The sequence below is a fragment of the Lepisosteus platostomus genome, chromosome 5 (genome assembly GCF_059453375.1).
Source record: "Lepisosteus platostomus isolate fLepPlt1 chromosome 5, fLepPlt1.hap1, whole genome shotgun sequence".
NCBI lineage: Eukaryota > Metazoa > Chordata > Actinopteri > Semionotiformes > Lepisosteidae > Lepisosteus > Lepisosteus platostomus.
The window spans coordinates 41727841-41754362 of NC_142615.1; the positions used below are offsets into that span (position 1 = coordinate 41727841).

The window sequence follows — 26522 nt, forward strand, 5'->3', positions numbered from 1 at the left end:
AATAGTACATGCTGTACATTGTCTGTCAATAATGTTTCTGTAGTGCTTTTTCAGCACTCTGCATGTGACCTTGCCATTGGCGCTGTGGGTTAGGTTGCTGATTCCCATTTCACATGGTCTGTGATTGAATCCCACTATAACTCTGACTTATTGCTTTAACAAACATTTCTTTGAAAAAATTAAACGTTTCCCTTGGTCAGAGATGAAATAAAACCTCACTCGCACCAAACAAATTTATATTTCTAAATATCACAACATGATCGAATTTAAGTCATTTTAATAACAATGAATAGTCACCTATGCGTTACAAAATAAACATATATATTGATTTGAATTGCGTTTTGATTTAAATCGTAAACACGTGTTTAAATATATGTGTTTAAAGGCGATATATAAAAGCGTTGATTCTTATGGAATGTGTTCCGCCGGGGATTCAAAAAATTTATTTTTTTTAATCGCGTATCTAAGGAAAATTGCAGTATCACTTTGTTCATGCACAAACAGTGGCATGTTACATTATTAATTTGGGTGTCTCCTCTTGCCAGAAAGCTCTAAATTGCGGTTTTTGACTTTTTCTAAATTGCAACCCATAAATAAAGCTGATACAGTTTAGGCTTACTGTATTTTAAACTGTATTACAGCAGCACATTGGACAATGCAACGTAAATTGCAAAAATGCACTTGGAATCTGTCCAAGCCCTACTTTTTCAGGCATCTTCTTTTACTGCAACGGACATAAAAACTCTCTTGCTTTTAACAGAGCGTTTCATAATTTCTAACTACGAAAATTATTTAAACTGCGACACTTATCATTCATATCATTCAAATAAACTTTATTTTATATAGCGTTTTAAGCGAATAGGTAATTAGATTGCTCATAAACCTAATCGCTTTTTCTACATAAACACAGTGATTGCTCTCTGAAAATGATTTTTCTTTATATTTAGGCTCAGATTTCAACTATTGATCGAATTATTATAAACTTTCTTGGAAAAATGTCTTTTATGTAAACCATGTTTGCTATTAATTCATTTAGGGCTAGAATACGTTCATTGTCTTCCAATCGAGTCGAGTTGACATTGGAAGCTTGCCACGCCCGGACTGTTACACCAACGCATTAGCATGTTAAAGCGATTTCATTGAGGAACCTAGCTTTCTTAACTAGTAAGTACTGTACTTCCTACTTTGAAAATACCTGTGAAACCGGTTTAATTTGTCACAGCCAGCACTCCCGCAGAGAGGGGGGTTGTACTTGTTAATGTCTTAGCACAAAGCAGAAACTTCTTGTATTTTCCGATGACATACAAGTGGAAAGATTACAGATTTGAATCGTCTTTTTTCTGAACCAGGGAAAATCTGATCATGTTTCTCTATAACAATTATAAAAAACTTTTATACTAAAGAATATTACTTAGTAATATAAATCATCATATAACTACCAAAAAAGCAGGTTGTTTTGAGTTTCTGAACATTGTCTCTTTGCACCTGTAGTTATTTGCAGCTGGGAAAGCTAATGATTATGATCTGGGAATGTAACTGAGATTTTTTTCTCCATAATAAGCAGCTTTGCAGCAGGTTATTTGTTTTCACTGCTTGAGAGGTATTGGAATGCTGCAAGCAAACATGCAGCTGTAAAGTTTAGCAGTTTTTAATGTCATGCTCTTAAGAAATAAAGCCTTTAGACAATTAGGAGGTACTGGTATTCACAAGGTAGAAGGTGGTGTTTTCAGAGGCCTAAAGGGAAACTGTTATACCTAATGATTAAATACTTGATTTTTTTACTGCATTGTTTATGTATGATCTGTGTATCTCAGCTGAAAAGCTGAGATAAAAAAAGATGTATGCATCTAAATAACTGGACCTCAAATAGCAGACCTTATGAGCAATACTGTGTGTATTTATTTAAAATATTTATAGCTCCTCTGGAAAGTTTGTGGGGGAAAAAAAAACTGATGTGCTGAAACAGTACAATTAAACACGCTCTGCAGAAAAGGTGATGGTTGTTAGGTCAGTTTCAGTTTTACACGTACAGTACACATTTGATTTAATTAAAATTATGAGGTACCCTGTATCTGCAGGACTCAAGAGGCTCTCAGTCATGTCACTTTGCAGTTGATGTCTCCTAGAGGTTCCTAGATTCTTATTGTAAATAAAAGGAACAGCATACAGTGGGACTTTTTCAAAAACGGGGAACAAATTTCAACATGTGACTGCACTGAGCACACAAATATTGGTTCTAGGCTCCTGAATCACCTTTGGTCCCTGGATCATTGCTTTTAACCATTTACACAAGGTTTTTACTGTAAAGCACTTTCACAGCTCAACATAAATGGACCTTCTGGGGCACAGGCTTTAAAGGAGCTTTTTAAAAAAAACAGACTTTGCATTTCCTGTTATAAGCTATTCTTTTAGCATATGACAAGCATGCCCTTATTATGGCGATATCCTCCTAAACATTGGAGAAATCTAGAAGTTCAATTAAAACAGAAATGCTTCAAATCACTTGGGATACAACAAAAAAGTGGTGTATTATAAAGTGTGTTAAAAATAGCTAGTTTGTTTTCATACCCTAGATTATAATAAAACCTCACCATTTAACACCAACAGGTGTTTTCTTGAAGTCTGCTAGCTTCAAAGTTTATGGTTTGGCTTTTGTGTATAATGATAGTGAACTGCATCGGAAATGTAGGAAAGTAAGCATTAATAAGCAGGAAAATTAAACCTAGAAACACCTAAAGTACTGGACTATATTACAGATAAACTACCGATCTACTTTTTAAGCCTGTACAACCTGCAGAACTCCAGCTTTAATTGATTGGATTCAACAGCCTAAGTTTTAAGGTTATCCTTACAAGTGTGGAAGAGCATGGGCGTAATGTTGCAGCCTTCACTGTTGTTTTAGAAGTTGTTTTTTCCAGCTGTACATGAACATTTCTGTCTTGAGTCTTTCTTAACAATATGGTGTAAACAGTGTCTGGTTTCTACTGTGATCATTATTTCATTACTGAAGCAGCCTTTTGATATTTGCACAGTATTTTTTGTTGCTATGGCTGTTTTCATATTCGTAGTTTTCTTCTGTTAAAACTTAAAATCTCTCGCATTAAATTGGCTACAAATGCAAGAATTCAACCAGATATTCTTACTTGTAAAATGTCTACTGTTGCATTGCAGTTAGTTAATGTAGTTAGTCCATAGTCAGCAATCTAAACTTTATTGTTAAGCTTTAATGATTGATGTTGTGCCAGTAACCTTTAGAAATACTATAGCACTTCACAAATGCTTTGTGTGTTTGGAAATCTTTTGAGTAAAAGCCTTATAAAAATAGGTTTAGTTTTTACAGGAAATCACAAAGAAATAGGATGGTATAATTCTTATAATTGCTTAGTGATTGTATTTGGAAGATTATGGACTAAACAGACTTCAGGGATGCCAGTGGATCATTGTGCTATTTGGAATTATTCCAAAAATCAAGTGACCTCTTTGCTGTAGTATTTTTAGAATTATTTATTTAGTATTAATAAAGAATAGATTCATTAAAGTCGTGCGATGTGTAAGCGGGATATGTAAAATAATGTAAAAGAAAGTTTATTATTATTGTTATAGAGAAACATGATCAGATTTTCCCTGGTTAAAAAAAAAGACGATTAAAATCTGTAATCTTTCCACTTGTATGTCATCGGAAAATACAAGAAGTTTCTGCTTTCTGCTAAGACATTAACGAGTACAACCCCCCTCTCTGCGGGAGTGCTGGCTGTGACAAATTAAACCGGTTTCACAGGTATTTTCAAAGTAGGAAGTACAGTACTTACTAGTTAAGAAAGCTAGGCTCCTCAATGAAATCGCTTTAACATGCTAATGCGTTGGTGTAACAGTCCGGGCGTGGCAAGCTTCCAATGTCAACTTGACTCGATTGGAAGACAATGAACGTATTCTAGCCCTAAATGAATTAATAGCAAAAATGGTTTACATAAAAGACATTTTTCCAAGAAAGTTTATAATAATACGATCTATAGTTGAAATCTGAGCCTAAATATAAAGAAAAAGCATTTTCAGAGAGCAATCACACTGTGTTTATGTAGAAAAAGCAATTAGGTTTATGAACAATCTAATTACCTATTCGCTTAAAATGCTATATAAAAGATGAATGATAAGTGTCGCTGTTTAAATAATTCTCATAGTTAGAAATTATGAAACGCTCTGTTAAAAGCAAGAGAGTTTTTATGTCCGTAATTATTGAAAATTCCCTCTAATGTTGACTCTGGTACTGGTAGTAATTGTTTACTACTGCAAATATCAAAATAGTTCAGGTTTTGCGGAAAAATTAAATTTTTGGAGTGATAATGTTTACTATAGGAAGAAGTGCGTTCCTGGGTGGGATCAAAAAACCCACTTTGGGGTTAATAGCCGAACATGCTAACCAATTGCACCACAGAAATGCTTACACCTTTTAAATTTACATACTTTTGGTGAACAAAACAATTCGCTCGCATTTCATCTTTCGCAAGCTATATGATTAAAAAAAACAAGTTGTTCTGCAAAGGAAATGAATAAACGCATTAAACCAAATCAAGACCTTTTTGAGTGTCCCAAATTACATGTTCTGTAAAACAAGACGGGAAAAAAGGTACCGCTGGAATTCGGATCCAGGATTTCCTCTTTATGAAACAGGTGTTTTAACCAGCTTTACCACAGCACCAGCAGAACACTATTCTTATACAGGTGGGTACCCACCCTCAATGGAATAAACCTATTGGAATAACATGGAATAAACCTATTACCTATTCTTATACAGCCGCTTGGACACACCGCTCTGAGGCATCTGAGGTCGATGTGCGCTGAGCCTGGTCGCTGAGCAAAATCATGCCCAAGGGGGTTGGCCCTCATCACGAGGTGGCCGAGTGGTTGAGGCGATGGACTGCTAATCCATTGTGCTTTGCACGCATGGGTTCGAATCCCATCCTTGTCAGTTTATGTTTTTGACTTGTGATCCGTTTCTAAGTCGGACTTGCTTTCTTTAGCTACTGTAGTAGAGCAGTAATATTTCTAGCGTTGGCTGAACATGGCTTACAGCAGTAGCTGACAGATATAGTCTCTTAATATTTAGGTTAAATTGATGCTTTGTACTTTGTATCTGCAAAATGCGCAATGCAATAGCAATGTCTTGCTATGAGTCCTTACCTGTTACAGGAGGCGTTGTAGGACTTTTTTAGTTCAGAAAAAGCTATCAATTCATCTTACATTTCTACTCCATCAATATTAGCAATGCTATCTTTACTAAGCTCTAAATATAGCTCTAAATAAATGCCAGTTTTAAAATACATTTTAAAATAAATGCTATTCCATATGTTGTAACTTTGTGGTATTTAGAAATTTTATCTGAGGATGCAAGGGAAAGTATTATACAACTGTGAAAGAGGCTTGTATTTTAATACAATTTTCGATCAAAAGAAAACCAAAGTCCCTATGATATTACCGTCAATATCCCTTGATATCAACGTTCAGTTGAAAGATTTGAAGAAACTCTCAAACAAGCAACTGCAGTAGCAGAGAGTTTTAAATTTGAACCGATGCTTGCAGCTCAATACTCCATTCATCCTTGAAAGAAGCAAAGACAGGGATGTTTTGAGTGTCTCCATGATCCTCTTCTCAATCCAAAAGAAAGGTTTTATATGATCCTGATCCCAATAGAAAAAGGGTCAATTTCAGCCTGCGCTGATGTCCCTTCAAACGTTTTATAAGAACTCTGGTCCATTTCTTCTTCTGAACGAGACTATGGGAGTGAGTATTTTGACGTCGAACTCGGATTTAAATAGAGGAACACTACACTACATTGGGCTACATGTGTGACAAAGCGTTTACTTTCCAACCTCTTGATAGCTCAATTGCTAGATCTTAAGACTGTAGACAAAAACAGTGGGCATTTCTTATGTCCCTGGTTTGAATCCAGCTCGAAGGATGGTGTTTTCTTGTTCCTTAATCAAAAAGTGAAAATTGCGAATTTGTCTTTTACTTTGATGTTCACCCGAAAGCTCAGTATACAAAGAAGTAAAGGCTCCTGTTCTGGATAATCCTCACGTCTGATTGTTTTGCTTAGACCTTTAAAATGTACACTGTGGACTGTTTGCTCTTCCTAACACAATTAAAAAGCCGCTGACAAACTTAACGATCGGGAGTTTAGTTCAGTGATAGCGCGCACTTAAGATGCTCCGTTATCTATCGCCGGCATCTCTGTATTCTTTTTAAACGCGATATTGTTTATTCTTCGTGTGTGAATTTCAGGCTGACTCATAAACCCTTTGTCTGTTTTAAAGATACATTATTTTAAACCAGACATAATGAAAGACGTAGTAACTAGACACACGTACAACACACATGAATAGTAGCAGCTCTGAACTCAATGTGGTGCTGGATGGGAATGCAATACAAACGCCAATGGCACAATGGATAACGTGTCTGATTACGGATCAGAAGACTGTAGATTTCTACTCCTTCCTGGTTCGTGAAAAAGCTTTTAAACCACACTACTCAACACTGACATCGTAGTATGTGAGGTCCTACACAACCTTACTATCGACTGGATGACTGGTCTTCTGTTTTATCTCCGATTCTTTCCGCACATTCCTGCTATTTCACCACCGTTATTGTAGGATAACAGCCACAGACACGAGAAGATATACTATTCCGAACAAATGTCTTAAAAAATCACGTTGAAAAGGGTGACAATAAGTTTTTGTTTCTTTAACGTAACCTTATTTTTGCCTGTAAAGTTCACATTATTTTCTGTAGCCGCAAATCCCCAATATTTCTGCTGTCTCTGGAGAAACACAAGCGTGGAGTCAAATCATATTAAATAACACAACACATCTATTAATGTAACACCCAGATGTGACAGAACACATGTAAGACTTACACACAGCTTTTAATATGTATCTATAGTGAATTTGCAGGTATCCTGGGGAGGGAAGAGAACTGATTTTAAGGAAATACATATTTAAAGGGGATGTAAGTCTTAAATGTGTTTTGTCACATCTGGGTGTTAACTGAATAATTTTTTAGCATTATTTATTGTGTTTTGACTCTATACTTGTGTTTCTCAGGAGACAGCAGAAATATTGATGTTAACATTTATATTCACATTCCCGGTGATATTGACATAGGTACTCGACTATTTACTTGTAGTTTGACTCGTGTCAAAAGTTGAAAATCTCTCCAAACATCAAGATGGCTAAGGACGTGCAAAGAAACTCAATCACATTTAGAGAAGGTAATGTTTAGATCGGATTAATTCGAAGTGTGTCTCTGGGTGCGTTTGATCTACCAACATTGTGTTTAACTGAAGGACACCCTGACTGAGTGTGCCATAGAAACTGACACATGTCGTATTCTTCTACATTCACAGATTTTTGGCTAAAGTAAAAACAAATCGTTGTCATTTTCTTGCCAGCTGGCAGTAATTATTTTGCATTGATAAGAAAGATGAGCACTTTATCTTTCGCAATGTGTGGATTTCTTGAAAAACAAGTTGTGCCAAAAACTAAATGAACACTTCCTTTAAACATAATGCAGAAGCATGTTGTCTATAACAATAAGCGGTGCGAGAAGACAGGCACCGCTTGGTTTTGAACCTATGATCTTCTGTTTACTAGACAGGCACTTTAACTAACTAAGCCACAACGCCGGCAAAGTGCTCCTCTTTTACAGCCAGGTGGACACACCACTCTGTCACATCTTTGTTCGGTGTGCGGTGAGCCTGCTCGCTGAGCAAGTTGAGAAAGGATGTGAAATGGCTTTTATCCGGCAGTTTCATTATTTCATTTCATTTCATTTCATTTCATTGAAATTTCATTTCATTTCATTTCATCCTTCTTGATCTCAGTGCTGCCTTTGACACTGTTGACCATAACATCTTGCTTTCTCGTCTCGAGACTGTGTTTGGAGTCTCTGACACTGCCCTCAAATGGTTTAAGTCTTACCTCACTGATCGCTGTCACTTTGTCTCTCTCAATGGGTACAGGTCTGAAATCGGTCTTGTCAAGTCTGGTGTCCCTCAGGGCTCAATACTGGGCCCCTTGCTCTTCAGCATTTACATGTTCCCACTTGGTCAGCTTTTAAGATCACATGGCCTCAGCTTTCATTTTTACGCTGACGATACTCAAATATACATCCATACCAAACCCGACACTGACGTGGCTGTCTCTATTCTATCTAACTGCATCTCTGACATAAAAATTTGGATGACTCAAAACTTCCTTCATCTTAACTGTGACAAGACTGAAGTCATGCTTATTGGTACCCCCCATCAACTTCGTAAAGCCAGTCCTGTAACCCTGTCTGTAGATGGCTCTGTACTAGAGCTTCAATCAAAATTGAAAAACCTTGGGGTTATATTCGATTCTGGCTTAACATTCGACCCACATGTACAGCATACTGTCAAAACATCTTTTTTTCACCTTAGAAATATCGCAAGACTACGCCCTATGCTATCATTAACTGTGGCTGAAAAGCTGATCAACATATTTGTATTCTCCCGAATTGACTACTGCAATGCTCTGCTCCCTGGTGTATCTAAATCTACTCTGAACAAGCTGCAGTATGTCCAAAATTCAGCAGCCAGAATCCTGACCAGGTCTAGTACAAGTGTCCACATTACTCCTATCCTGGAGTCCTTGCACTGGCTTCCGGTCAAATTCCGCGTAGACTTTAAAATCCTCATGCTCACCTACAAGGCTTTACATGGCTTGGCACCTCAATACCTGTCTGAACTTTTATCGCCCTACTCCCCACCTCGCAACCTCCGCTCTTCAAATTCTGCCCTCCTTACTGTCCCCCAAGCCCGTCTACATTGTATGGGCGACAGGGCCTTCTCCTGCTATGCCCCCAAGCTCTGGAACTCTTTGCCCAAGGATATTAGAGAGTCACCTTCTCTAAACTCCTTCAAATCCAGACTCAAAACCTTCTTCTTCAGAAAAGCCTTTACTTAACTGGTTCCATTCTTCACCCCTCTGCTCTTCTTAATACCATCTTCCACGGTCTCCTCTATTTTTATTGTTGTATTGTTGTAATTATAATTGTGTCCTGTCTTGTGAAATTTTCTTATTTATTGTTGTAGTCTTCTTATTTATTGTTATTGTCATCCTGTAAAGCGCTTTGAGAAGCCACCTTTAAAGGCGCTATATAAAATAAAGTTTATTATTATTACTAAGGAGCTCAATATTTTTTTTGATGATCTACAGGGTGTCCAGTGCAACACAGGCGATGGACTGCTGGGATTTGGAGCCAGGATTTCCCGTTATCTAGACAGGTGCTTTAACCAACTAAGCCACGGCGCCGGCAGAATTCTCCTCTTTTACTGCCGATTGGACACACCGCTCTGAGACACCTGCGTTCAGTAAGCGTTGAATCGGCTGGCTGAGCACGTTGCCTCCTTTACATTCAATAGGAGCCCCGACACTAAGAGAAACGTACGGAAATGGCTTTTATCGGGCACTTTTCATGTCCAGTGCGCTTGACATCTCCCACAGACGACAGAGTTAATTTACGACACTTTTCCTTTCTTTCTTTCTTCTTTCTGTACTATTTGATGGAAAAAAACGAGAAACCATGTAAGGTTAAATGTCTTTTTTCATGGAGAAAACGTGCACCAGGAAATGTGTTTGGAAGAAGTGAGTTAACGTGAAAAGTGACCTAATTTACCGGAGCAAATGCTCACCTAGCAAGGTCTGCTTTACTACAAGAGAGAAGTAGAGTGAAAGACGTGATCATTTCACGCCGTTGTGGAACAAAACGCTTTTTTCTTTGAATTCTAAATCAATTAGAAATTCAGAGCGACACATAAATGCTTTGTCTGTTTAAAAGTGATGATTTTTTAAAACTGATAAAAATGTAGAAAGCACGTTTCTCTCAAATTGTAGATGTGGTGGTGTACTAGTAGCGGAGCTGAACTCACCAAAGCGCAATTCAGTTATGTGACGGCCTAGTGGTTTAATGGATAACGCGTCTGATTTCGGTTTATAAGATTGTCGATTCGACTTCTACCGGTGTTGTGTGATTTAAATCAGGCTCCTCAGAAATAGATGTCCGTTATGTAAATAGACCGCACCTGAAAGCAAACGTTGGGTCTGGTTTCCTTTCTTTCCTGCATGAAATAGCAAATCGTTACAAGAAACACCAGCTAATGTCCTATAGCATTAATCATTTAAGCAAACATGAATATACTGTAGGTCTTGGTACATGGGAGTGGATTTCAACTACAATTAAAAAAGGACAAATTATAATTACAGGCTTCAGACACTTTTTCATACAAAAGTGACCAAACACTCCCTAACTTTCAGGTTTGCTTGAAACTGTAACAAAAAAGCGGTCTGAAACTTCCATTCTCTGATGTCACTGTCTCTAAAGTCGGACGTGATGTTTCGCGGATGTGCAGTGTGCCTTTTCTCTTGTCGTGTTCAAGATGAAACACTGCATAAACTCCTGACTGGGTGTTCCGTACTGCTCTGTTATTTCATTCAGATTACCTAGGTGGTGTACAGATAAAACACAACTGCGTGGTGAAAAATCCAGGTACGGCACCAGGAGCATCTACAAACACATCAGCTGACCTCGACGTGATTTGAACACGCAACCTTCCGATCTGGAGTCGGACGCGCTACCGTTGCGCCACGAGGTCACTCACCACAAGGGCTTTTAATTCACCCAAAGAGAACAATCAGCGTCCCTGAAAAAGATTTTCAAAAAAGATTTCATTCTCTCCTGTGAGGAGCGCCGCTATTCCAACAAGGGTCTCTTCTTCCCCGACCACAGATTATTCTTTCTGCCCGGCTCTTTCACAGAGAGCAGACACACCGTCCCCACTAATGTCTTCACTACATCTACAGATCTGACCCCCTACAGCCCCGATATTCCTGGACAGGATATTTACCACCAGCCTCGTGAACTTCTCATCTTGTCCTCTCCCAGGAGGAGAACAATTAACACAGCATCCTCTCTCCATTTAGCAAATAACACAAAACACTGTTTACCTGTGAAGACAGAAAACCAGGCTGCTCCAGGTGAGGCTTAAACTCACAAACTCAGCATGACTCCACTGATTATGTCATTTGACATGGCCTGAACCAGGAAAGAGATTGGAAGTCGAGAAGTTATGGTGTTGTTTTAATACTTGCCTACTCTTTTAATTTTAAATAAAAAATATTTTATTTTGGAGTACTTTCAATTGATAATCCTAGTCCCGATGAACGATTCTGGGCCATGGTGCATCTTGAATAATGTTCTTATAGGCTTCAGTTTGGAAAAGTGCGCTCTTCAGAAGCTACCGAAACTGCTAATGGTTACATAACACTTAATGCAAAAGCAACGTTCGGGTTTGAAAAAGAATATTACTTGCTATGAATACAAACACTGTTACAGGAGGCATTAGGGCTATTTTATCTTAGATCATCAATTCATCTTACATTTCTTCTCCATCTATATCAACAGCGTAATCGCTACCGAGCGCTAAAGGCAGGTCCTGGCAATACAATCTTCTTTAGAAAAGATTTTTAAAGCTATTTCCACTACCATCCCTAAAGTAAAAGATACCGATTGCACGCAACTCATAAAATATCTTTTCCAGGGACGTTGTAGCTAGATGCAAATTACAATCGAAAGTGTATCAGCTTTAAAATTTTCTTTTGGATCCACAGGACGATCAGTACGAGACTCAAAATATACCTGTAATTGATTGTATAGCATAGATTGAACAGCATTTATGTTAAAATTAAGGTAAATATATCAAAATATCAACATCCAACTTCACAGTGCTAACGCAACAATGCTTGTCAAATTCTCAAACAAATCCACGTTGTATTTCTAAAGTATTTTAGCAGAGGATACAACAGGAGTATAAATGATATCTCCCGCCAGCCCTTCAAAGATACTTTTCCATGGGTGAATATGGATTTCTGGGGAGTTGCGGTGTTGATCACTATTGGACTTCCCTGGTCTCAAGTGTTGTTGTTGGACACGGCCAAAAGACTCGCATTTTCGGCAAATATAAAGAGGGTTAAAGTTTCGGCTTTTGTGGAGACAGTGTTAACATTGACAATAATAATAATAATAAGAAGAAGATCGTCCCTGGGTGGTTTTGAACCACTAACCTTTTAGTTAATAGCCAAACACGCTTGCTGGTTGCACCACAGAGACTGATGAGAAAGGCTTTGCTCCATTCGCACCTTTCTGGTAAGAAAATAAACATTGCTTGCATTTTCTTGCCAGTCGGCAATATTCCTACTGCTCTGATAGCCAAGAATTAAATTTCATTTTTCACAAGCTGTATGAATTTCTTGAAAAACAAGTTGTTGCAAAAAGGAAATGCATTAATGCATTAAACTAAATCAAGCCCTATGCGGTTGTCCAAAATGGTACTTTCTGCACAAAAAGACAGGAAGAAGGGCACAGCTGGGATGTGGAGCCAGGATCTCCAGTTAACGAGACAGATACTTAAAGCAACTAAGCTACAGCGCCTGCAGAATTCTCCTCTTTTACAGCCGCTTGGACACACCACTCTGAGACACCAGCGTTCAGTAAGCCCTGAGTCTGCTGGCTGAGCAAGCTGCCTCCTTTACACGGAACAGGAGCCCTGACTGTAAGAGAAACGAAGAGAAATGGCTTTTATTGGGCACTTTTCATGTCCAATGCGCTTGACATCTCCCACAGACGACAGAGTTCATTTACCACACTTTTCCTTTCTTTCTTCTTTCTGTACTCTTTGATGAAACAAAATGAGAAATCATGTAAGGGAAAATGTCTTTTTTCATGGAGAAAACATGCACCAGGAAATGTGGTGTTTAGAAGAAGTGAGGTAACATGAAAAGTGACCTAATTTACCGGAGCAAATGCTCACCTAGCAAGATCTGCTTTACTACAAGAGAGAAGTAGAGTGAAAGACATGATCATTTCTCGCCGTTGTGGAACAAAACGCTTTTTTTGTCAAGACAGAAAACCAGGCTGCTCCAGGTGAGGCTTAAACTTTCAGCCTCGGCATGACTCAACTGATTATGTCATTTTACTGTACATGGCCTGAACCTGGAAGAAGATTGGAAGTCAAGACGTTATGGTGTTGTTTTAATACTTTCCTACTCTTTTAATATTCAGGTTAAATATTTTATTTTGGAGTACTTTCAATTGATATTAATCCTAGTCCCAATGAACGATTCTGGGCCATGGTGCATCTTAAATAATGTTCTTATAGGTTTCATTTCCAAAAACAACTCAGTAGCAGGCTATGCGGAACAAGCAAACACATTAGAACTGTTGTGAATGCAGTGGAAATAATTAAGTCACTAAATAACAAGCTTATGCACCACTCACTTGAAAATTGTTATATTTAACAAAAATTGCTTTCCAGACACCACAACTATTCACAATAATTTTATCAATACATGTCTTAATGAAAAGTGTAATTTTTTAATAATTAACTTTAATGTCCATCTTTATTAGTAGATGTATTACATGTACAGCCTTTAATATGCGATATTGAATTTTCAGGTATCCTGGGGAGGGAAGAAAACTGAAATGAAGGAAATACATATTTAAAGGGGTGTGTTCTGTCATATCTGGGCGTTTGAATAGATTTGTTGTATAAGTTATTGTGATTTCACTCTATACTTGTGTTTCTCAGGAGAAAGTAGTTACATTGGGGATTTGAGGGTATAGAAAATTGTGCTGTATGGGTAAATGTAAGGATATGTTGAAAAAACGCATTGTCACCTTTGTGAATGTCATTATTAGATACCTGTTGATTGTTTAGCGACCTAGGCCTCCCTCTGGACTCTGCACTGAATTGAAAGCTACGGGAGCTCCTCACTGCTTGTCCTGTATTGTTACCTGTGCTCTCGTCTACATTATCTACGTGCAGCACAGCACCAAGAACACCATAAACTTTGTTATGGAAAGTGCTTAAGAGCATGAAAAATATTGAATATTTCAAACATTCATAGAACAACTTGAAAAACTGAGGGACAAAAGACCATCTATTCACAGTAGTTGCAAGAAAATCAGTCGCCTGACTAGGGACCTAGAGATAAAAAGTTCAATATTCTACTGACTGGGCTATTTCTATCTACTCAGTTTCTCTCTGAAACAACCTTTTTCAAGAAATTTGCAAAATTTAAATACAATACTTGCTTAAAAGTGCAGATTATTTTTTACCCAAAACTGCAAATGGAGAAAACTCTGTGGTACAATTGCTTAGTGCGGCCAGGTTGGGACTAAAATTATAGTAAGGTGATGGTTCAAGCGCATCCAGGCACACCTTTCTCACTGTTCCAACGTGAATATCATCTATGGAAAAAATGGCATAAAATGTTTAACAGATTATTGACTTTATTGATACCGACGTCTTACCACTTGGCCACCACACCTGCAGTTCCGCTTACTTTCCCATCAAGGCTAGCATGTTTTTTAAAATACAAAAAAGTTAAATCTTTGAGCACAAATTGCCATGGTAGGAGGAATAAAACAAATATGACTGTTCAAATTAATTCTATTGAAACTGATTTAATCGCGCAGAATGTACAACAACAAAACCATGATTCTTAACAAGGAGATACTGGGCAGCATTGGGATTCCGACTCATGCCCTCGAAGAGACGGAGCTTTAATCCAGCTCCTTAGAGCGCTCGGCCGGGTTACCCTTGATAGCAGCTTTTCAGCACTTGTAGTCTGACTTTGTGGTGTTATTCTGCATGGAAGAGACTGCACCTCCTTTTTCTGAGATGCTTTCTCTCACTTGGTGAAATATTCACTTCTTTGGCCCTCTGAATATAGTTCTTCTGTTAAGCAGGCTTCAGACTCTGCTTATAGCACCCGTGTAGAGATTTTATTTTTACAGGAAGACACATTCCGAAACGTATCTCTGTAGTTTTTTAAAAGCTTTGAACAGCGTATTTTATACAACGCACAAACAGTATTCTAAATTCACACGGCAGATCTGTGCAGCAATCATACTCGATTTGACTGTGATTCTGAAATACTTCTAGCAAACATATTCAGGTTTCCTTGAACCTTTAATAAAAAAATTACTTTGCGATGTTCCGCAGATGTGCAGTGTGCCTTTCCTCTTGTCGTATTCAAGAGTACTCACTGCAGGAGCTCCTCACTGCGTGTCCTTTACTGTGATTTCTTTTAATTTATTTACGTGGAGTGTGGTGAGAAGATCACCTTGAACATTTTTGGTTTGTGAAAGGAAACACTAAAGAAAATACAAGTGATGAACATTTAAAATAACCACAGTACAGCTAGAAGAGGGAAAGATAAAAGACGATTTAGAATGACATTCACAATAGATTGAAGAAAAGCACAACCGCCCAAACAGGGACTTGAACCCTGGACCCTCAGATTAAAAGTCTGATGCTCTACCAACTGAGCTATCTGGGCTCTAGAAAAAACGAAGCCACTGCTGGGATCCTCGCAAATCACATGTCTCTTCTTGTGCCGAAGTGCAGTCATACCTGACCCATCTGGAATGACCACTGACAGACTTTATCCAGAAGCGACGGCACAACTCCCAGTAGAATGAGTGAGAAATACAGAACGACACGAGGAGTCAAGGGGCTCCCACAATTCATCTTTCCTCACATTACTGATTTTTTCACTAAGAATTTGACCTTTTCACAATCAGATTTTTTCGCATTTAATAAGATCTTTTAATCAACAACATTTTAGAAAGAAAACAAATGGAACATTTTTTGGAACAATAATAAAAAAAAACTTTCAATGTCTTGGTTGTATAAGTGTGCACACCATTTATAAAGGGGGTAGCAACTGTGCTGAAATTTAACCAGTCACATTCCAGATCATGTACAAAGGTTATTTGCCTTTGCCAGACATCAATTCTATTGATTCTTATTAGTCCTATTTAATATCAGCTGATCACATATAACTAACCAATCTCGGAGAATGTACGTTCAAACTGCAGAGCTGAACCTGAAGAGAAATCCGACCTCTGATTGTCACCAAAGAATGTCGTTACAAATTATCTGCGGAGTTGTTTTACGTATCCGGCCACCTCTTTCCTTTCTACTTTGCAGTGAGCACAATTCTTTCAGTTTCTTCTCTTGTATTTTCCTTGCTATTTTACTGTCCCTTTCCCCCATGTGGAGATGGATCCACAACCGAAACCCTGTTTGCAGCCTGTGTTTCTGCAGCGTCAGTCTGTATGAGGAGAGGGTGTTAAACAGCTCCAGTGGCGCAGTCGGTCAGCGCGCGGTGCTTATACAGCAATGCACAGCAGAGTCGTGCTGAGGTTGTGAGTTTGAGCCTCAACTGGAGCAGTGTGACCTGTGTATTTAGCTACTTGTTAAGGATTCGGCCAGTGAAACCGAAACCAAGTAATGCACCCACTTGCAGGAGCCGATAGAGACAAGTTGTGCTCCAAATACCGTAGACGAAGGAGAGAGCCGAGAGTCCAGGGGAAGCCAGAGATCCAAACTGAGAGAGAGCAACCGAAGCCGAGCCGTAATCCAAAAAACCTAGTAAGAGGGGAGAAACCAAAGTCGGAACCTGAATAGTACGAAGAGGTAGAAGGCGTAACGCAACTAAGTAGCTCGAAAGGCCAACCAATACTGAGCGAGGAGGTAGGGAAAGACTAGTGCTTAAATACAAGATGAGACGGAGTTGTTACCAGGTGATTATTTCTTCACATAACCTTTGCAGAAAAAGAAAAATAAGGACCTCATGCTCCCAGTGAGTCTCTGCTGCTGCTACTCGAACGTCTATGGCATAATCCTGTGCAGACCTGCGGCCCTGGCGGATAGATGAGAGGCGGTAGGCGGAGTCTTGTCCAGCTGAGGAACGACAAAAAACCCCCTTAAATTTCTCTAAAAAGAGATCATAGTCCTGTACCTCAGGAGCCCTGCGATCTAATAGGGCAGTTGTCCAATCCAGAGCACGGCCAGTTAACAGAGAAACTACGAAGGCAATCTTGTCTTGAGGAGAAAAAAAAGTTTCCGGATGGAGCCTGAAAACCAGCGCACACTGTGCTAATAAGCCCCGACATCTCGTAGGGTTGCCGTCAAACCTGTCAGGTGGTGTAAGTGGAAGAGGTCGAGGAGCGGGTGTAGAAGCTGGCGGGGGCGGAGCCGAAGCGGCAGCTCCAGCATTACTTTCACTATTACTGGTAGGCGGCATTGCCGACAGGTGCTGAAGTCTGTTGGACGGAAGCCTGTAACTGGAGTAAAGCTTGCCAGTGCTGATCCAAAACCGAGCAAAATTCCTCTTGCTCCGCTGGGTCCATGTTAAGTGGCTCAGTATTCTGTTAAGGATTCGGCCAGTGAAACCGAAACCAACTAATGAACCCACTTGCAGGAGCCGATAGAGACAAGTCGTGATCCAAATACCGTAGTCGAAGGAGAGAGCTGAGAGTCCAGGGGAAGCCAGTGATCCAAACAGGGAGAGAGAAGCGAAAGCCAGACCGTAATCCAAAAAACGTAGTAAAAGGGGAGAAAACAAAGTCGGAACCTGAACAGTACGAAGAGGTAGCGCAACTAAGTAGCTCGAAAGGAAAACCAATACTGAGCGAGGAGGTAGGGAAAGACTAGTGCTTAAATACAAGATGAGACATAGGTGTGGTGGTGAAAGCGTACAATGATAGGTAGACTAATGAACTAAGACTACGCCTTCGTTGCTGGGAGGCAGGGATCATAAGACAGGGCTGCACAGCTGTGACGCTGGCTGTGATCTGCTCCTGCTGCACCTACTGCCTCTCCCACCGACCAGGTCAGAGCACCTCTCGATCAGACCGGAGTACTGTGCCCACGTTCTGAAATAGATATTGTTCTTCATTCTTAAGGGAAAGAACTATACAGTACTGCCAGGCTGGAGGAACTGAGTCTCTTTAGTCTGAAGGGAGTGTCCCACACTGCCAGGCCGGAGAAACTGAGTCTCTTTAGTCTGAAGGGAGTGTCCCATACTGCCAGGCTGGAGGAACTGAGTCTCTTCAGTCCAAAGGGACTGTCCCACACTGACAGGCTGGAGGAACTGAGTCTCTTCAGTCTGAAGGGAGTGTCCTACGCTGACAGGCTGGAGGAACTGAGTCTCTTTAGTCTGAAGGAACTGAACCTCTTTAGTCTGAATGCGATCCACCGATCGGGACAGGAGACCCTTCCCTTCCTCCACCTCCTGTCCCTGTAGGACACTCCCCAGAGCTCAGTCAGTGCACTGAAAGCAGGCTTCTCATCATGATGCTTCTTCATTTCTGTCCCTCCATCTGTCCTTGTGGCCGCCACCGAAGAGCCGCGGGAAACAGGCGGAGCAAAAGGGACGGGAACAGTCTCAACGATGACCCGGTAACCACACGCAAATAAAACAACTTACACTGCAAGACGACTGTGGGTGCTGGTATACAGGAAGCTGGAGGGGTATCTGAGTGAAAATGACAGCTCATCTGACTCCAGCGTCACTCAAGCTGAGTCTCAGTGTGTGTGTGTGTAATCTCGGGTATTTGCTCCGCGTGCAAACTGTTAGATTACTAAGTGTGCTGGTCCGTAAGTAAGTGTATCTGAGAGAAAATGAGTTTGTCAACAGCTCATCTGACTCCAGCCTCACTCAAGCTGAAGTGTGTTGAATCTCTGGTCTTTAGTGTGTCTGTACACTGAAAGTTTACTCTATGTGCTGCTTCATAAGAAGGTGTTTTTAAATGAAAGTTGATTAACAGCTCATCTGACTCCAGCTGAGTCTCAGTGTGTCTGTGTGTGGAACCTCAGCTGTCCTTGCTCTGTGTGCGTACTGTGAGTTTCCTGGAGGCATGTACAAGAATAGACAAGATCAAGAGCTCTTGAGCTGAGCTCAGCACACCTCTGTGTGTGTGTGTCTGTCTCTCTGCGAGCAGGAAGAAGAGACCACAGTGCTCTACTCCTCCATTTACCTCAGCTCCCACCCCCAGCAGAGACTGCCCAGCAGCAGAGCAGAGGCCACCACCTATCCCCCGACAGCGCACCTTTGCTGACGGCGACAGACCCAGGGATCTGCGCTTGGCTTGCCTGCCCCGGGGGTAAGAAGTGAGCCGCAGACCGGGTGACCCACAACCCCTCAAAATAAAAAAAAATACAGCAGCAGCAGCTGCACAAAAACAAATAAAGTTATTTATTTGTTTTCGAATAAAGGGGAGTTTTGCATGTCAGATTATGCTCTTAATTTTATTTCCCATTTCTGGAGCAAAATAATCCTGCAGGCACCTATGTGCCTGGCTTCTGGTGCCTGGAAAAGTAAGCGTGGACATAAGCGTGGGGACGTTTTCCGGGAGTGCGAAGCCACGTGTGGACAGCCAATGTGAAAATGTAGTCCTGAGGAGCGTTTCCCCAATTGGCAGGAACTACAACTCCCATAGTGCCCCCCACACTGTCCTGATTCAGGGTGTAGTTCCATTGCAAGAGCTGCAGATACACATCGCTCAGCCATTGGAGAGGGTTCAGGCCAGGCACAAGCTACACTCCACGTTTTCCAGCCTCATTCTGTAAAAAGCTCTCGGATACCAGAATTCATTCTCCTCCCACAGTGATGATCACAGTGCTGATAGTGCTTCCCTTAAGGTCCCTCACTGTGTAGCTCCCCTGATCAGCTGGAGTGAGGGAGCGGAGTATCAGAGAGCTGTTCTGCACTGACACTCACTGTTCGTACCTGGGGCCAGGGAGCCTTGCGCTGCTCAGTAAGACTATGTGAGACTGGACAGATCCTGCAGGATCAAACAGCACCTCCACTGGACCAGAGAGGCTGCAGGCTGTGGACTTCTGAGTGAGCTGAAAAGGGACAGGTAGAAACATGTTGAATATTTAGTTTTACAACAATACCTTGAGTTTGGACTGCGATCAGCTTCATTTTGTATTTCAGCTGTGAAAATGCAATTTCAAAAATGCACCACCCAGTCATGTTAGGTTCAAGTTACAGTTGCATCACAACTCAATATATTTGCAATTCACTTCAAATGTTGTTTTCGTTTGATCCAGTCTGTCCTCACCTAAAGGAGATACTTACTTTTAACACCTTTTATTTCTTCTGGGAGGTTAACTGGCTTCTGAGATAATTGTTCCTGGTGTTTGTGTTGTGTATGCCTTGCAATGGAGTGGACAATGGACTTACTACATTATAATTAATAATAATTGCTTACACTTATATAGTGCTTTTCTGGACACTCCACTCAAAGCGCTTTGCAGGACATGGGAACTCCCCTCCACCACCACCAATGTGCAGCCCCCACCTGGATGATGCGACGGCAGCCATAGTGCGCCAGAACGCTCCCAACACACCAGCTATCAGTGGGGAGGAGAGCAGAGTTATGAAGCCAATTCATTAATGGGGGTTACTAGGAGGCCATAATTGGTAAGGGTCAATGGGAAATTTGGCCAGGACACTGGGGTAAAACCCCTACTCTTTTCGAGAAACACCCTGGGATTTTTAATGACCACAGAGAGTCAGGACTCGGTTTTACGTCTCATCCGAAGGACGGCGCCTGTTTACAGTCCAGTGTCCCCATCACTATACTGGGGCATTAGGACCCACACAGACCGCAGGGTGAGCACCCCCTGCTGGCCCCACTAACACCTCTTCCAGCAGCCACCTTAGTTCTTATGGTTAAGAAGGAAAGAATATTAGGAACATGAAAAGGCTGAATGTCTTAAATGCATTTTTTATACTGAAACAGAGAGGCACACACACCTCATTACAAATGCACACCCGCACAGAGACGTCCTCAAGCGCCTTGTTCACAATTATGGGCTCCAACAGGAACAAAAAACGGCAGCCTGACAACTCGAGCATTCAAACCAAGAACCCAACACGTACTCACGTTGGCAGCCTGTGCAGAAAAGCATAAAGAACCACAAGCCTTCTCTACTGGGAGGAAAAACACACACTCCCTCTCTCACACTCCTGATTTCCTTAAATAGCTCATTCTTCATCTCTGGCTCCTACATACAGTATAGCAGCGCTCAGTCTGCTTTGAATAAGCCATAAATCCAAGATTTGTTTTATCTGTTCCTCTTGTCTAGGCCTAGAGCTGCTTTTCATAAAAGAGCTGTTTGCATAAATAGCTAGGGTTACAGCTGAAGACACCAGCTTCATCCCCCAGTGTGTTATACGTCGGGAGCAAGAGAAGAGGGCCAGGCCGTGCCTTTTCATAAATTTTTCTTCTGAAAAGTCAGTTTCTCGGAGGCAGATTTAGCCCCTCATGCATTGTAGAGAGATAGACACGCCCGCGCGCGCACAGTTAGAGCTGCACCCTCACACAGAGTCAGACCCGCACAGACACGTCCTCTTGTTTAAACAAATACACAAACCTGACGGCGCTCACAATGATCCAGACACACACACACACACACACACACACACACACACACACACACACACACACACACACACACACACACACACGACATCAGTAGTCACTCTCGCACACTGGACCCCAGCTCAGTCCTCACCTCCAGCTCCTGCAAACCGCTTCGAACAAACTGCATTAGGAAAATTAGGTTGTGTTCCGGTAGCAGGCCATCCTGGGCACCAGTGTGAGTTACACACTCATTTGTAAAAGCCCTTCCGCATCGTCGGGCATGCTTCACAGTGCTGGACCTGGGGTGTGGGTGCTGTCTGTGTGGAGTTTGCATATTCTCTCCCTTGTCTGTGGGGGTTTCCTCCAGGTGCTCCAGTTTCCACCCACAGTCCAGGGACAGGCTGCCACTTTCACTGGGCAGTGCACCGTCGCCGTGGCAGCATGGTGGGTCGGATCTGATTTCAGTCTTTATTTCCTTTTTTAGAGATCCTGTAACCAGGACCTGTTCACTGCCACGACGGACAGGGAAGCACGTCATCACTGGACATCCTCTTACCTCCTGTGGCAAAGGGCAGCTGATGAAGCTTTGTGCTCGCCAGATCATGGCAATCGCCACTCCACCCAGATCCTGGCTCAGCACAGGGCACCTGGGTTCACTCCCTTCAGACTAAAGAGACTCAGTTCCTCCGGCCTGTCAGACTAAAGAGACTCAGTTTCTTCAATCTGTCAGTGTGGGACGCCTACACCAGCTTCGAACGCCTGTACACAATACCGCGGACCGCCTGCCAGACCAAATTCTGGGCTTACAGCAAACCACCCATTACATACACCGGTGTCTTCCCCGGGCCAGAGGAATTCAGGAACTCACGTTTACTCCGTCATCTCAGGTGATTCTCGTCGGCACAGCCCAATTGCAAATGATCGGCTCCGCGTACAGAAGGAACGTGCGTTTGGTACAAGAGTGCACGAAGGCACCGGAAATACATTGGGAACAAATGACCGGTCGCTCAAGACCTCTGTGAAGTACAGGAGCGTGCAAAACGAGGCTGTTTCCGCCCGGTCTCGAACCGGGGACCTTTCGCGTGTTAGGCGAACGTGATAGCCGTTACACTACGGAAACCTGCAGGGACCGCTGCTGGTGTCTCGCTTGCGTTTCGGGCTGAGAAAGGGACGCGTCACTTTAGGCAGGGGGCGCTGGAGAAAGGAACAAAGGGCGCGATGAAACAAGATGCCGAAACCCGGGATCGAACCAGGGACCTTTAGATCTTCAGTCTAACGCTCTCCCAACTGAGCTATTTCGGCTGTGCGCAAAGCCCACAGCCACCTGCTCCAGCCTTCCTGTGTTGTGGCATGAGCGCACCAAGAGTAGCGGGAGAGTGTTGCAGGAACGTCACTCAGAAGGAAAGCCACCCAGCTGCGCCCTCTGAGCTCTGTCCAGCGCATCTTCCTCGCATGGACTCCTGCCTGCGACGGGCAGGAAACAATTAGCAAGAACAGAACAACACCCCATGGGTGTCTCATGACCACACCTTAGGTTGTGACACGTGCAGGTGTGAGGGGTTGCCGGGCTACTTTGGAGCAGAGCTTGGGCGGAGGGGGGGCGGGAAAGCAGACAAAGAGGTGACACCTCAAGGTCTGCACAATCACAGCTCTCCGCCGCCCCAGGCTTCCGCTCGATAAGCTACTGGACACACCCGCCCCTCCTCACACAGACCATGGAAAAGCCCCCGAGTGGGAGGGCTCTCTCTTCCTTCCAGGAGCTCTTGGACACGATGCACAGACAGGGCGCGGGGAGCTGCCGCCTGCAAACACGGCTCCAGGCAGGACTCCACTCCGCAGGAGCCGCAGAGCAGAGGAGATGGGGGCAGCTTAGCTCCTGTGCAGAGACCTGAGCTGTTGTTGCTGCGGACGCTGTCTTTTCTGCACTCGGGGTAGGAGTGAATGTTGAGTTGCCCTTAGAAATGAAGCAGAGCACTTCAACGTCACGGGTGTGTGTGTGTGCGTGTGCCCTGGTGATTCTGGGAGACAGATCGAACCTGGGCTAAAAGAGAGGGGGCTTAGCCCTCTTCCATTTGCTAGTTCAAAGTTGTACAACCCATTTGTATCTGCTAAGCGGCGCAGTCGTCGTGCACAAAGAACGCTTTGAAAAGCGTCCAAAGCAAGTCATTCCGAGTTGGTCGTTTGTGTTTTCCGTTCAGACGCGAAATGCTAAAATGATCTCTCGGCTCCTCGGTTGTCATTTCTGCTCCGTAAAGGGATCACAGCACGCGTCGGCTTCCAGCACGCTGGGTCGGGACATGATGCCGGGGGTCGGTGCGTGTGATGTCTTCCTCGTTAGTATAGTGGCAAGTATCCCCGCCTGTCACGCGGGAGACTGGGGTTTGATTCCCCGACAGGGAGTAGCTTTTCTTTCACCTCCTTAAAAAAAGGACTGCCTTTCACTTCTCTGTTTTCTTTCACAGCGTCTTGCACCTTTTCATTGCTCTCGCTTTCAGAGCCTCTGCACGGCACACGACTCGACATCAGGAAGCACATTGAAGTGAAAGCAGGAAGCGCTGCGACATGCACTGTGCAGATCCCGCCACACTAAGAGGTGAGTGGGTCTGTTCGATGCACAAAGAATGCTTTGATAAGCGTCAAAGGCAAGTCATTCCGAGTTGGTCGTTTGTGTTTTCCGTTCAGACGCGAAATGCTGAAATGATCTCTCGGCTCCTCGGTTGTCATTTCTGCTCCGTAAAGGAATCACAGCACGCGTCGGCTTCCAGCACGGTTGGTCGGGACACGATGCTGGGGGTCGGAGAGAGCGATGTCTTCCTCGTTAGTATAGAACCTGTCACCTGTCCCCACCTGTCACGCGGGAGACCGGGGTACATCAGGACGCACATTGAAGTGAAAGCAGGATGCGCTGCGACATGCACTGTGCAGATCCCGCCACACTAAGAGGTGAGTGGGTCTGTTCGATCACAGCGCTAGGCGAATCCCCAATCCCCTTTTGTGCCTGGCGACAAACGAAGTCTGTTTCCGCCCGCTTTCGAACCGGGGACTTTTCGCGTGTGAGGCGAACGTGATAACCACTACACTTCGGAAACGGTGGTAAGACGTGCCCAGCGGCCCAGCGCTGAGCTTCGCCAATGCGATTCAGCTGCTTCCAGTGCCTTTATTGGAGTACGCTGATGGACCGTGCTCTCTCTCCAGAGACCAGCACGCCTGTCATGGACGGAGCAGGAAAGGCGGCGCCACATTCTACAGCCCTCTCCACGCAATCGACGAAATCGGGCTACTGAAGTGGAGAAAATCGCCTCTCCAGAAAGTGCAAATATCATCTTGGAGAGTATAAATCCTATTGCTGAAGGTCAGTCCTGTCTACCAGAGTAACCCTCCCACCTCCTGCAGCGATGATCAGCTCGTCTCACACGCGAGAAGTTTCGTCTGGAAACAAGCGCCCCCTCTTCTCGCACGTTTTGCACGTTCGAGTAGTTTTAATGCGGCTCCTTCGTACACGGTGCTGATCTTTTGGAAAGCAGGAGGCAAAACTGACACGTTCCCATACCGGGAGTCGAACCCGGGCCGCCTGGGTGAAAACCAGGAATCCTAACCCCTAGACCATATGGCAGCGAACAACCACGCTGTTCCCGGCATCATGCAAGCAAACTACATAAATATGAGAAAACAAGCAAGAGAGTTGTCACTCAGTGTCGAAGGGTCGATGTATACTGGGGCTCAGTTGAAATGCAACGTCAGGACTTTTCCGAATTATATCACACGAAGAGAGCACAGCCCTTTCCGCCCTGCCACGTGTGTATCGGTAGCTCGCCGTGATCGTATAGTGGTCAGTACTTTGCGTTGTGGCCGCAACAACCCCGGTTTGAATCCGGGTCACGGCAGAATAGGGGCGTCTGCTTTTACTACTTGCACGACTGAAGGCAAAAAAAAGCCAATCGGTGTGAACGAACGGCGCTTTACAGAGGAGTACTGCCTGACTGGATCGTTGATGAATGACAGAGGCCACTCCGACCTCTTCTCGGTTTTCTTCAATGACTTACTAAGGATCTTCTTCACATTCGCCCATGCAGGGGAAGCCAGTTACACCAAAGCAAACGCAGGAAAGTGCATTTCAAGCAGAGACCAGGAGGGACTTGTTTACACCGAGAGTGGGCGGAGAATGGAACAATGCGCCCAGCCCTGTTGCTGGAGCCGATTCTTGATGAGATCTTGGGCTCACTAAGAAGCCCCCGCTGGATGCTAATCTTTCTGTTGTTCTTGCAGGTCCTGCGCTGCATTTGAGCCGACAGAGCTCGTCCTGGTCTGTCGGCACAGCCCAATTGCAAATGATCGGCTCCGCGTACAGAAGGAACGTGCGTTTGGTACAAGAGTGCATGAAGGCACCGGAAACACATTGGGAACAAATGACCGGTCGCTCAAGACCTCTGTGAAGTACAAGGAGCGTGCAAAACGAGGCTGTTTCCACCCGGTCTCAAACCGGGAACATTTCGCGGGTTAGGCGAACGTGATAGCCGCTACACTACGGAAACCTGCAGGGACCGCTGCTGGTGTCTCGCTTGCGTTTCGGGCTGAGAAAGGGAAGCGTCACTTTAGGCAGGGGGCGCTGGAGAGAGGAACAAAGGGCGCGATGAAACAAAATGCCGAAACCCGGGATCGAACCAGTGACCTTTAGATCTTCAGTCTAACGCTCTCCCAACTGAGCTATTTCGGCAATACGGAGAGCCCACAGCCACCTGCTCCAGCCTTCCTGTGTTGCGGCATGAGCGCACCAAGAGTAGCGGGAGAGTGTTGCAGGAACGTCATTCAGAAGGAAAGCCACCCAGCTGCGCCCTCTGAGCTCTGTCCAGCGCATCTTCCTCGCATGGACTCCTGCCTGCGACGGGCAGGAAACAATTAGCAAGAACAGAACAACACCCCATGGGTGTCTCATGACCGCACCTTAGGTTGTGACACGTGCAGGTGTGAGGGGTTGCCGGGCTACTTTGGAGCAGAGCTTGGGCGGAGGGGGGGCGGGAAAGCAGACAAAGAGGTGACACCTCAAGGTCTGCACGATCACAGCTCTCCGCCGCCCCAGGCTTCCGCTCGATAAGCTACTGGACACACCCGCCCCTCCTCACACAGACCGTGGAAAAGCCCCCGAGTGGGAGGGCTCTCTTCCTCCCAGGAGCTCTTGGACACGATGCACAGACAGAGCGCGGGGAGCCGCCGCCTGCAAACAC

At 43.6% G+C, this 26522-nt stretch overlaps 6 non-coding genes across 6 annotated transcripts; all 6 read right to left on the reverse strand.

Moving 5' to 3' along the window:
- Positions 1-10597: 10597 nt before the first annotated feature.
- Positions 10598-10669, reverse strand: trnaw-cca (transfer RNA tryptophan (anticodon CCA)). Its single transcript has one exon. It is a non-coding gene; the product is annotated as a tRNA-Trp (tRNA).
- A 4674-nt stretch (positions 10670-15343) lies between these two features.
- Positions 15344-15416, reverse strand: trnak-uuu (transfer RNA lysine (anticodon UUU)). The gene has a single exon. It is a non-coding gene; the product is annotated as a tRNA-Lys (tRNA).
- A 6931-nt stretch (positions 15417-22347) lies between these two features.
- trnav-aac (transfer RNA valine (anticodon AAC)) lies at positions 22348-22420 on the reverse strand. Its single transcript has one exon. It is a non-coding gene; the product is annotated as a tRNA-Val (tRNA).
- A 109-nt stretch (positions 22421-22529) lies between these two features.
- trnaf-gaa (transfer RNA phenylalanine (anticodon GAA)) lies at positions 22530-22602 on the reverse strand. The gene has a single exon. It is a non-coding gene; the product is annotated as a tRNA-Phe (tRNA).
- Positions 22603-24841: 2239 nt separating this feature from the next.
- Positions 24842-24913, reverse strand: trnae-uuc (transfer RNA glutamic acid (anticodon UUC)). Its single transcript has one exon. It is a non-coding gene; the product is annotated as a tRNA-Glu (tRNA).
- Positions 24914-25941: 1028 nt separating this feature from the next.
- On the reverse strand, positions 25942-26014 carry trnaf-gaa (transfer RNA phenylalanine (anticodon GAA)). The gene has a single exon. It is a non-coding gene; the product is annotated as a tRNA-Phe (tRNA).
- Positions 26015-26522: the final 508 nt, after the last annotated feature.